The sequence below is a fragment of the Bombus vosnesenskii genome, unplaced genomic scaffold (assembly GCF_011952255.1).
Source record: "Bombus vosnesenskii isolate JDL3184/JDL3185 unplaced genomic scaffold, Bvos_JDL3184-5_v1.1 scf7180000013848, whole genome shotgun sequence".
Taxonomy (NCBI): domain Eukaryota; kingdom Metazoa; phylum Arthropoda; class Insecta; order Hymenoptera; family Apidae; genus Bombus; species Bombus vosnesenskii.
In genome coordinates this window covers 7,599-17,344 of record NW_022883246.1, presented here as the reverse complement: position 1 = coordinate 17,344, position 9,746 = coordinate 7,599, and the positions used below count along the sequence as shown (strand labels likewise).

At 40.4% G+C, this 9,746-nt stretch overlaps 2 pseudogenes; both read right to left on the bottom strand.

Moving 5' to 3' along the window:
• Positions 1 to 1,500: 1,500 nt before the first annotated feature.
• Positions 1,501 to 1,618, bottom strand: LOC117239008 (annotated as a pseudogene).
• A 7,662-nt stretch (positions 1,619 to 9,280) lies between these two features.
• On the bottom strand, positions 9,281 to 9,398 carry LOC117239007 (annotated as a pseudogene).
• Between the last annotated feature and the right edge of the window lie 348 nt (positions 9,399 to 9,746).

The window sequence follows — 9,746 nt, the reverse complement described above, 5'->3', positions numbered from 1 at the left end:
ATAAATATGTATATGTATATGTATTTATCCGTGTAAGTTGTCGATAATGATATTGTAGTCATCTAGGGGGACAACGGGGCAAGTTATCTTTCCAAAAGCCAGAAAACTTTTTTCGGTTTCGGTAAGATCCATGTAAGCGTTTATGCACTCAGTACTGGATGTCGCGGGTTGTATCTGTGACATATCTATATCGCACATTCGGCAATGCTTTGCTGTAGTTCGCTCCGGTACTCCACACAGCAAGTGTGTTGGCGTATCTTCGTGTAATTCTTGATCCTCCGGATCCAATCAGTCTTGACAAATAAAAACATATTGGAACTAGTAAGCAGAGCGGATTAGATGGACGCAACAACTGAATAACAATTCCTCGTAAGCATCCGGGTAGTCCGTAGGTAAGATTCCATCCGGAAGGTATAACAATTGGTTCTTCTGATTGTTAAATTCAACGCCCATTCTGTGTAACAGAACAAAGATATTTTATTATTAACATGTCTCGCTTTATTATGAAGTTTTTGTTGATTCATTTTGTCAGTGCGTCACAATGGGATTTTCCTTTCGGGGTATTGCCTTTATCTTTCAGTGTTTCATATATTCCTTCTAATTCGTCAATCATGGACGGGTTGATAGCTGATTACGATCCAGTTTCCCTTTCTCGTGACTGTTCGTTAACAGATTTTAACATTTTTGCTACTGTGTATTGTATTAATTGTCATTTATTATTTCTTCTTAATCCGTTCACCATGAGTAGTTAAGGGTTTAATAATTTATTATAAGATTTTAATCCATGGTTTGTTTCTCGTGGCTGGTTACAACCCCTCTTCTTCTTGCGCTGGAATACTACTTGCAGTGAATAAAAAATGAACGAAAAAGGATAAACTAAATAAAAGAAAACAAAACAAGATATGCACTGGAACAGTCCGCATGGGAACCTCTGACGAAGATACCTCCGTATGCATCATTAAACGTTAATATCGAAATGACCAAAACCTATGTTCATAACAGTAAATCAAATCAAACACCGGAGGAAACAATCACATGGAAATAGTAATCAAAATCTACGTAATGATAATATACCAAATCAACAATCAAGATGCACAACCCGTCATCCGGAAGCCGACGCTACTCACCGCGTGTCAATGCAAGGGAGAAAAACAACAAACAAAACATATCTTATTAAATAAAATATAAGAATATAGACAAAATCACTCCAATAAAATAACACCCGCTGGGAACACATTTAGGCATATATGCACACATGAATAAATAAGGCACTGTTACCAAGTAAAGTCAAAATCTACACACGGAGCATCAGGATACATTTCACGAAACCTATCTAAACACCATGAGAGTACTTCAGGACAAGTACCCCCCCTTGATCTGAGGAATGGTGGCGTAGGAAAGCCTCCAACACTTGATCAGGAATCTCCTCTGAGAAACGAACCTTCGCGCTGGCATCCGTATCAACCACCGCATGGGGGGCGCGGCGGGCCCAGCGCGCTCTGCCAACGCCACACGGAATCCCAGGCGATCACCCATCCAAGTACTATCCGTGCCCGGCGCTGCTTAACTTTCGTGATCTAACGGGAACGAGTGCACTCAGCGCGGCCAGGGCATTGCCTACTTTCACTTGAACTGGAATGCATTTAACTATGTGTACTGCTTCTCCTGCGACCAAAGCCATGTGTCCTGGAGTTTTGGTTATTGCATACGCAAATTCATCAGGTAATATAGTTGCTAGACTGAATGCATTCTCTATTATTTTCTTTTCCGAGATGCATCTTAGTGTCAATATATCCTGATAGAGTACCGTTATTTGTCTTCTGACAGTTTTTCTACGTAAATGAATTTTGAGTTAACGTATGTGAATATATCCAAATTTTTGACTGCTGTTTTACGTTTGGGTATAAATGTATTTCCTTTAGTCGTTTTTAGGAAAAAGAGCTTGGGGTGTTCTGTGGATAACAGGGTGTATCCGCAAAAAGGCTGTTCTCCAGTTTTGGTTAGCACAAAGGTTATTTCTTGAGTCGTAAAGGCAAAACCCGGTAGCGTCGGGTTGCTATTGGTTTTTATTTCTTGAATTTTTGTGGCGATTCCTTCGTACAAGACGTCATATTGCTCGAACTTACATAGGAATAGTGGATGTGGCTGCCAATAGGTGTATCCATCTTCTGAATCCAAACAAGTTCCTTTATTAATAGCGCATTCATTGAACTATTCATTAGACTTATTCATTAGACTAGCACTATTCATTAAACTTATTTAACGAATAGTAAGTTTAATGAATAGTATGATTTACGAATAATAAGTTTAATGAATGCTATTAACAACGTTTTTGTGTTTAAACGAATCCACGGTCAACGGAATAACTCTTTACTAAACGTAGACTAATCTTAGACGCAAAAATACGATTGTTGAAAATGCTCGATGTGTTACTCTCCAAGACAATCGCACGAATGCCAGCCTCGTGGAGATTTTTCTCGCTGTACGATTGCATTTGCTTTCTATACTCGTTTGGAAGCATCGAGAAAGTTCCAAACACCGTTGCTAGGCAGTTTCTACCTCGAGTTTGATTATTAATACAATGTATGTCCCATTGTATCGGCACCTCTGGGGCAACATCACACGTGGCTAGGCCCGCTCCCGAGGCCGCATGCCGCCACTACCACATTTCTCGGAAAACCCATACAACCACTCCAGACCTCCGTTAGGCAAAACGTCCATCCCGTGACCGTGGCTACGTTCGGCGACCAATTGTCACCTCGAACCCAATCTCGCTATCACAAATCTTGAACAATTACAGCTAGGATAAAATCTAGGCTAGAGTAGAGGATGTTCCCAAAATTTCCAAGAAAAGGCTTCGGCTTTCCTTTCATCTTCGATATATATAAAAAAAGATAGGCGAATGAACAATACTTTATTCAAAAGGCGAAGTTACACTTCAGTAGCAAAATACAGACTGACTTACTTACTAAAGAACTGGGATCTTTGCCTCCTCACTATGATTCATATATCTCACGGGTGGGCGTTCGGTTACTGTCTATTCTCACCGCTATCGCATGACCAGGTGACTTCGTATAAGTTGATGGAAATTTTATTGTATAAATCCAACAGAGTGTCGGTTCAAAGTGTTACAACAGAATAATGTGTTGAGCGCTAATTTAGGACGGTTTTTATATGGAGGTTTTAGTCCCTTTGGAGGGGCTGTTTTGTTATTATTTCGATAGCTATGGCATGTAGGATGTTTCGTCTACTTTATTACTGTTTCTGAGCGGGTGGCCTTTCTTGAGCGTGTGACACTTCCACCGGCATGTCGGTTGACGTCCACGGTTCGGCTAGCGAAAAAAGGAATAAATCGTAAAACTAAAGGATCGTTCAAAATTGATACTTTATACGTTCGTTCAAGTTTGTATAACGAGATTGCGATATTAATTATACTATGTTACGTAGATATTAGTCTATATTCACTATTTACTGAAACTGTAGTAAGACTGACTAAACTTCGATTTTGATGTTTTTTGCGTATGTCGTGCAAATCTATATTTTGAAAAATCTTTTCCTATCCATACAAGGACTGAACTTGCTTAATTTCCGAGATATTCGCGAAAAACTGCCGGTATCGCTTAAATGAATTCTGCCTATAGTTGTGCGTCCGTGCAACCTATGCGTAGGTTGCTACCGGATACAGTATTTTGTTCATAGTATATGTAGGTATGATAGGGGGAGATTGAAAGATTATGGGAGATTAAAAGATTACGGGAGATTGAAAGATTACGGGAGATTGAAAGATTACGGGAGATTGAAATATTATTTAACTGCCAGGTAAAGAGAGACGTCCGCTTGAACTCGCTGACTAAGCCCTCTTGTCTTCATGTAGGCATTCTCTGTAAACACACACATACATTCTTTTATGCAAAAACTGCCTAGGTCGAGTTCACCGTCAAGCCACAAAAACGCGCGTGTTCGGCAAAAACAGAATAAGCCGATGAACCACCAATCAACGAAATAAACTTGATCATTACAATAGACAATATAGAGGAAATTTATGTCGATTTTTCCCTAACAATAAATAATGTCAATGTTTGCGTACATTTATTGTACAATTATATTATTTATATAAATGTTCTTATGCTGTACAATTACATATATGTCGAGTCAAAGTCCGAATCTGGGCCCGAGTCGTCCTCTTGGCGGAGGCTTGGAACAGGTAAGGATTCCTCACTGAAGCTATTCATTTTTTTACACTGAAGTTATTTTTATTGACACACACAAAAATGTTACAGAGTTGACACAGCTCACAATGATCACATACTCGCGACATCCGTGACGTCGTTCGTGGAAAAATAGGTCTCTCCTGTCTTCCTGTAACTGGGACAAAGACTGTTTATCTGTTGAAGGATTTTAGGTAACTAGATATTAGTGTTTATAACGGTCCTCGGGCTAGCCGATCACGTACTGCGGAGACGCGTCGGCATCTGGTAAACATCCTGCCCGGGGAATAGGATCTGCGTGTGGCGAGCTACGGGTCAGAAACCGTTGGAATGTTTACTGCCACGTGCCGCTACAAATCTTTCTTTTAAGGAGAGCTATAGGGTTACTCAATGCCTTTGTTAGACAAAGCGTTCATCCCTTGACCGCGGCTACGTTCGGCGACTAATTGTCGCCTTGAGCCCAAGCTCATCATCACAAATCTCGAACAATTACAATCGGATTGAATAACTACAATTGTTCAATTACAGCTATAGTAGACTCTGGGTTACAATGTTGCGGGATTATCCAAAGTTTCAAAGGCTCCGGTGTTCTTTCATCTCCGACATATAAATAAGCGTAGCGACATAGAAGAGAGAGAGAGATAATTCCTTAGTTCAGAGTTCCTCAGTTCCCCAGTTCTTGTTAGTCTTGTTAATCGACGTGTTTGCATTTGTCAATTTGTATATTATCGCAAATCTATCAAATTAAAATCTTGTAATTAATAAGAGTGAAAACATATTGCGAACGATTCGAGTAACTTCGAGTATTTGAAATTTCAACGACAATTCTGTCAATTTCCAATTAGGATATGAATAAACATTTTTTGTGAAGAATATTTGTCTAATAATATAATAGGATTAAGCGAACATTTATTTTCACCGACTTTAATCCTCTCCCGTGCCAGTACTCCTGCGCGTAGCAGGTTAGCCGAAACGTGGAGTTTAATTGTCAATCGCATTAAATAACAGACAACACTACAATTTAATCTGAATTCAAAAATTAACGGCAACACAACCAAAACGAACCAAACAAAAACGTAACAATATTGATTTCTGATCCGGAGTCTAATAGTAAATTTGTCTTAGTTTTTAAATCTGGGGAGACTATTCTAGCGGTGGGAGTACTTGGAGTTTCGTTCATTTTTATTGAAACAATCCGGAGAGTCCAAATCTGAGTCCGATCCTTGGTGATTTTCTTTTGTCAATTCTTCTCGTATTTTCTTCTCTTTTTGATCCAGCAGGAAGGTTTTCCCACAGTATTTGGTGGTGGTTCCGTTGGTTTTACAGCCGGCTTTACATTCGCTCTGGTTTTTGTTGTAGATCGTGTAGTTGATTTTACGGGGATCGCTGCTCGTGTTTGTTTTACTGGCGTAGGCGCCGGCTTTCTTGCTACTGCCTGTACTCTCGGGCGATTCGGAATATCGTTCCTTCGTGGCTCGCCCCATTCTCCCGAAGGACGTGCCCGGTTTCCCGATTGTTCCGATGCATAGGGTACGATTATCCTAGCGTCTACTCTGGCTTTGAATGTATAACAATCTTTTATCAAATGCCCAGGTTTTTTTGCAATAATTGCATGTTAGCGCATTTTGTCTCGGAGCGTTTGGGCCATTTTGCGGCGGCGATATGGGTCTTCGATCCTGGCGGTTGTTTCCGATGTTTTTACTATTGCTCGGGGGACGAACGTTGTTACGATTGTAATTGTTCGGAGGTGTCGGACGTTGGTATTGCGTTCTGTCGTTTGCTCGTTTTAATTCTCGCGTTGCTTTAACGGCTTGGCGATACGAGTTCTTCTAAAGAATGGTATCCCGCTATTTTTACTCGCAAATATACCTCGTTTGGGAGTCCCTTAACGAAGGCCTCCCTTGTGTCCCAATCTATTGTGTCTTGAACATCCTGAGATATAATACCGTAATCACATCTTTCTCCGTCCATTATTGCTAACCTAAGGTTTCTGACGCGATCTATATAGTCTAGTATGTCTTCCCCCGGTCGTTCCAATATTGTTCCTAATTCTCCCTTATATTCGTTAAGGGATTTCCCTGGGCCGAACATATCCTTTAATTTGTTCCCGAAATCGTCCAAACTGTTTAGCTGACTGTCCTCTACGGCGAGGTACCCGTGCCCGCGAAGCTTATTCATTAATAATTTTACCAATTGAGGCTCCTGATGCCGCGGAATCATGTTTCGTGCGCGCTCGCATGCTCTTAAAAATTGAAATACTGAGGGTCGATGTCTGTCGAATATTGGTACTGACTCGATCGCGTCTTTTAACTTGATTAGTTGGGGGCTACCGTCTGTCGGTATTGTCACCTGAGGAATTATCGGCAGTGATACGGGTGTCTCGATTTCCTTTTTTGTTTTGAGTGAACGCATGTCGTCTTGTAATTCATTGGTTTTTGTACTCATGTCGGCTCATTACTCGAAAATTTGCATCACATGCTCTTAGTTTTTCTGACAATGTCAAGAGCATGTCTTCGTTCAATGATTCTAATGGAGTTGCCATATTCTCTATTATATTTTGTCAATAATCGTAAGAACTTTAATCCTCTGTGGAGCGCATCCCACCGCTGCCACGAAAAAAATATTTTAATTGTTATTGTTACGTTTTCAATTGAGTTGTTGTTTTTGTTTTTCTTTCTTTTTATTCTTACTTTCTTGGGCCCGTTACTATAGTAATTTACAATTATATGTATGTCGGAGATGAAAGGAAAGCCGAAGCCTTTCCTTGGAAATTCTGGGAACATCCTCTAGTACCTTAGCCTAGATTTTATTATAGTTGCAATTGCATAAGATTTGTAATAAGCGAGATTGGGTTCGAGGTGACAATCGGTCGCTGAACGTAGCCACGGTCACGGGATGGATGTTTTATCTAACGGAGGTCTGGAGTGGTTGTATGTGTTTTCCGAGAAATGTGGTTGTGGCGGCATGCGGCCTCGAGAGCGGGCCTAGCCACGTGTGATGTTGCCTCGGAGGTGCCGATGCAATGGGACATACATTGTATTAGTAATCAAAACTCCAGGCAGAAACTGCCTAGCAACGGCGTTTGGAACTTTCTCGATGCTTCCAACGAGTGTGCCTAGCAACGGCGTTTGGAACCTTCTCGATGCTTCCAAACGGGTATAGAAAACAAAATGCAATCGTACAGGGAGAAAAATCTCCACGAGGCTGGCATTCTTGCGATTGCCTTGGAGAGTGATACATCGAGCATTTTCGACTATCGCATTTGCGTCTAAGTTAGTTTCGCTTAGTAAGGAGTTATCCCGGTGACCGTGGATTCGTTTGAACTCAAACATTGCTAATAGTATTATTTAATTTAATTATTCGTAGATCGTATTATTCATTAGGCTTAGTGTTTGTTAGACTTATTATTAGTTGTACCTATTATTTGTTAAGCTTAGTGATAGACCTGTATATACGTGTAAATAAAATCTCGGCTTTGTGAAACGATGGCTAGTCCACATGAAGAGTCGTCGCGCGCCCAAGATTCGAATCGTGATCCGACATGTGTATGTATGTATGTATATGTATGTATATGTATAAATATGTATATGTATATGTATTTATCCGTGTAAGTTGTCGATAATGATATTGTAGTCATCTAGGGGGACAACGGGGCAAGTTATCTTTCCAAAAGCCAGAAAACTTTTTTCGGTTTCGGTAAGATCCATGTAAGCGTTTATACACTCAGTACTGGATGTCGCGGGTTGTATCTGTGACATATCTATATCGCACATTCGGCAATGCTTTGCTGTAGTTCGCTCCGGTACTCCACACAGCAAGTGTGTTGGCGTATCTTCGTGTAATTCTTGATCCTCCGGATCCAATCAGTCTTGACAAATAAAAACATATTGGAACTAGTAAGCAGAGCGGATTAGATGGACGCAACAACTGAATAACAATTCCTCGTAAGCATCCGGGTAGTCCGTAGGTAAGATTCCATCCGGAAGGTATAACAATTGGTTCTTCTGATTGTTAAATTCAACGCCCATTCTGTGTAACAGAACAAAGATATTTTATTATTAACATGTCTCGCTTTATTATGAAGTTTTTGTTGATTCATTTTGTCAGTGCGTCACAATGGGATTTTCCTTTCGGGGTATTGCCTTTATCTTTCAGTGTTTCATATATTCCTTCTAATTCGTCAATCATGGACGGGTTGATAGCTGATTACGATCCAGTTTCCCTTTCTCGTGACTGTTCGTTAACAGATTTTAACATTTTTGCTACTGTGTATTGTATTAATTGTCATTTATTATTTCTTCTTAATCCGTTCACCATGAGTAGTTAAGGGTTCAATAATTTATTATAAGATTTTAATCCATGGTTTGTTTCTCGTGGCTGGTTACAAACCCTCTTCTTCTTGCGCTGGAATACTTGCAGTGAATAAAAAATGAACGAAAAAGGATAAACTAAATAAAAGAAAACAAAACAAGATATGCACTGGAACAGTCCGCATGGGAACCTCTGACGAAGATACCTCCGTATGCATCATTAAACGTTAATATCGAAATGACCAAAACCTATGTTCATAACAGTAAATCAAATCAAACACCGGAGGAAACAATCACATGGAAATAGTAATCAAAATCTACGTAATGATAATATACCAAATCAACAATCAAGATGCACAACCCGTCATCCGGAAGCCGACGCTACTCACCGCGTGTCAATGCAAGGGAGAAAAACAACAAACAAAACATATCTTATTAAATAAAATATAAGAATATAGACAAAATCACTCCAATAAAATAACACCCGCTGGGAACACATTTAGGCATATATGCACACATGAATAAATAAGGCACTGTTACCAAGTAAAGTCAAAATCTACACACGGAGCATCAGGATACATTTCACGAAACCTATCTAAACACCATGAGAGTACTTCAGGACAAGTACCCCCCCTTGATCTGAGGAATGGTGGCGTAGGAAAGCCTCCAACACTTGATCAGGAATCTCCTCTGAGAAACGAACCTTCGCGCTGGCATCCGTATCAACCACCGCATGGGGGGCGCGGCGGGCCCAGCGCGCTCTGCCAACGCCACACGGAATCCCAGGCGATCACCCATCCAAGTACTATCCGTGCCCGGCGCTGCTTAACTTTCGTGATCTAACGGGAACGAGTGCACTCAGCGCGGCCAGGGCATTGCCTACTTTCACTTGAACTGGAATGCATTTAACTATGTGTACTGCTTCTCCTGCGACCAAAGCCATGTGTCCTGGAGTTTTGGTTATTGCATACGCAAATTCATCAGGTAATATAGTTGCTAGACTGAATGCATTCTCTATTATTTTCTTTTCCGAGATGCATCTTAGTGTCAATATATCCTGATAGAGTACCGTTATTTGTCTTCTGACAGTTTTTCTACGTAAATGAATTTTGAGTTAACGTATGTGAATATATCCAAATTTTTGACTGCTGTTTTACGTTTGGGTATAAATGTATTTCCTTTAGTCGTTTTTAGGAAAAAGAGCTTGGGGTGTTCTGTGGATAACAGG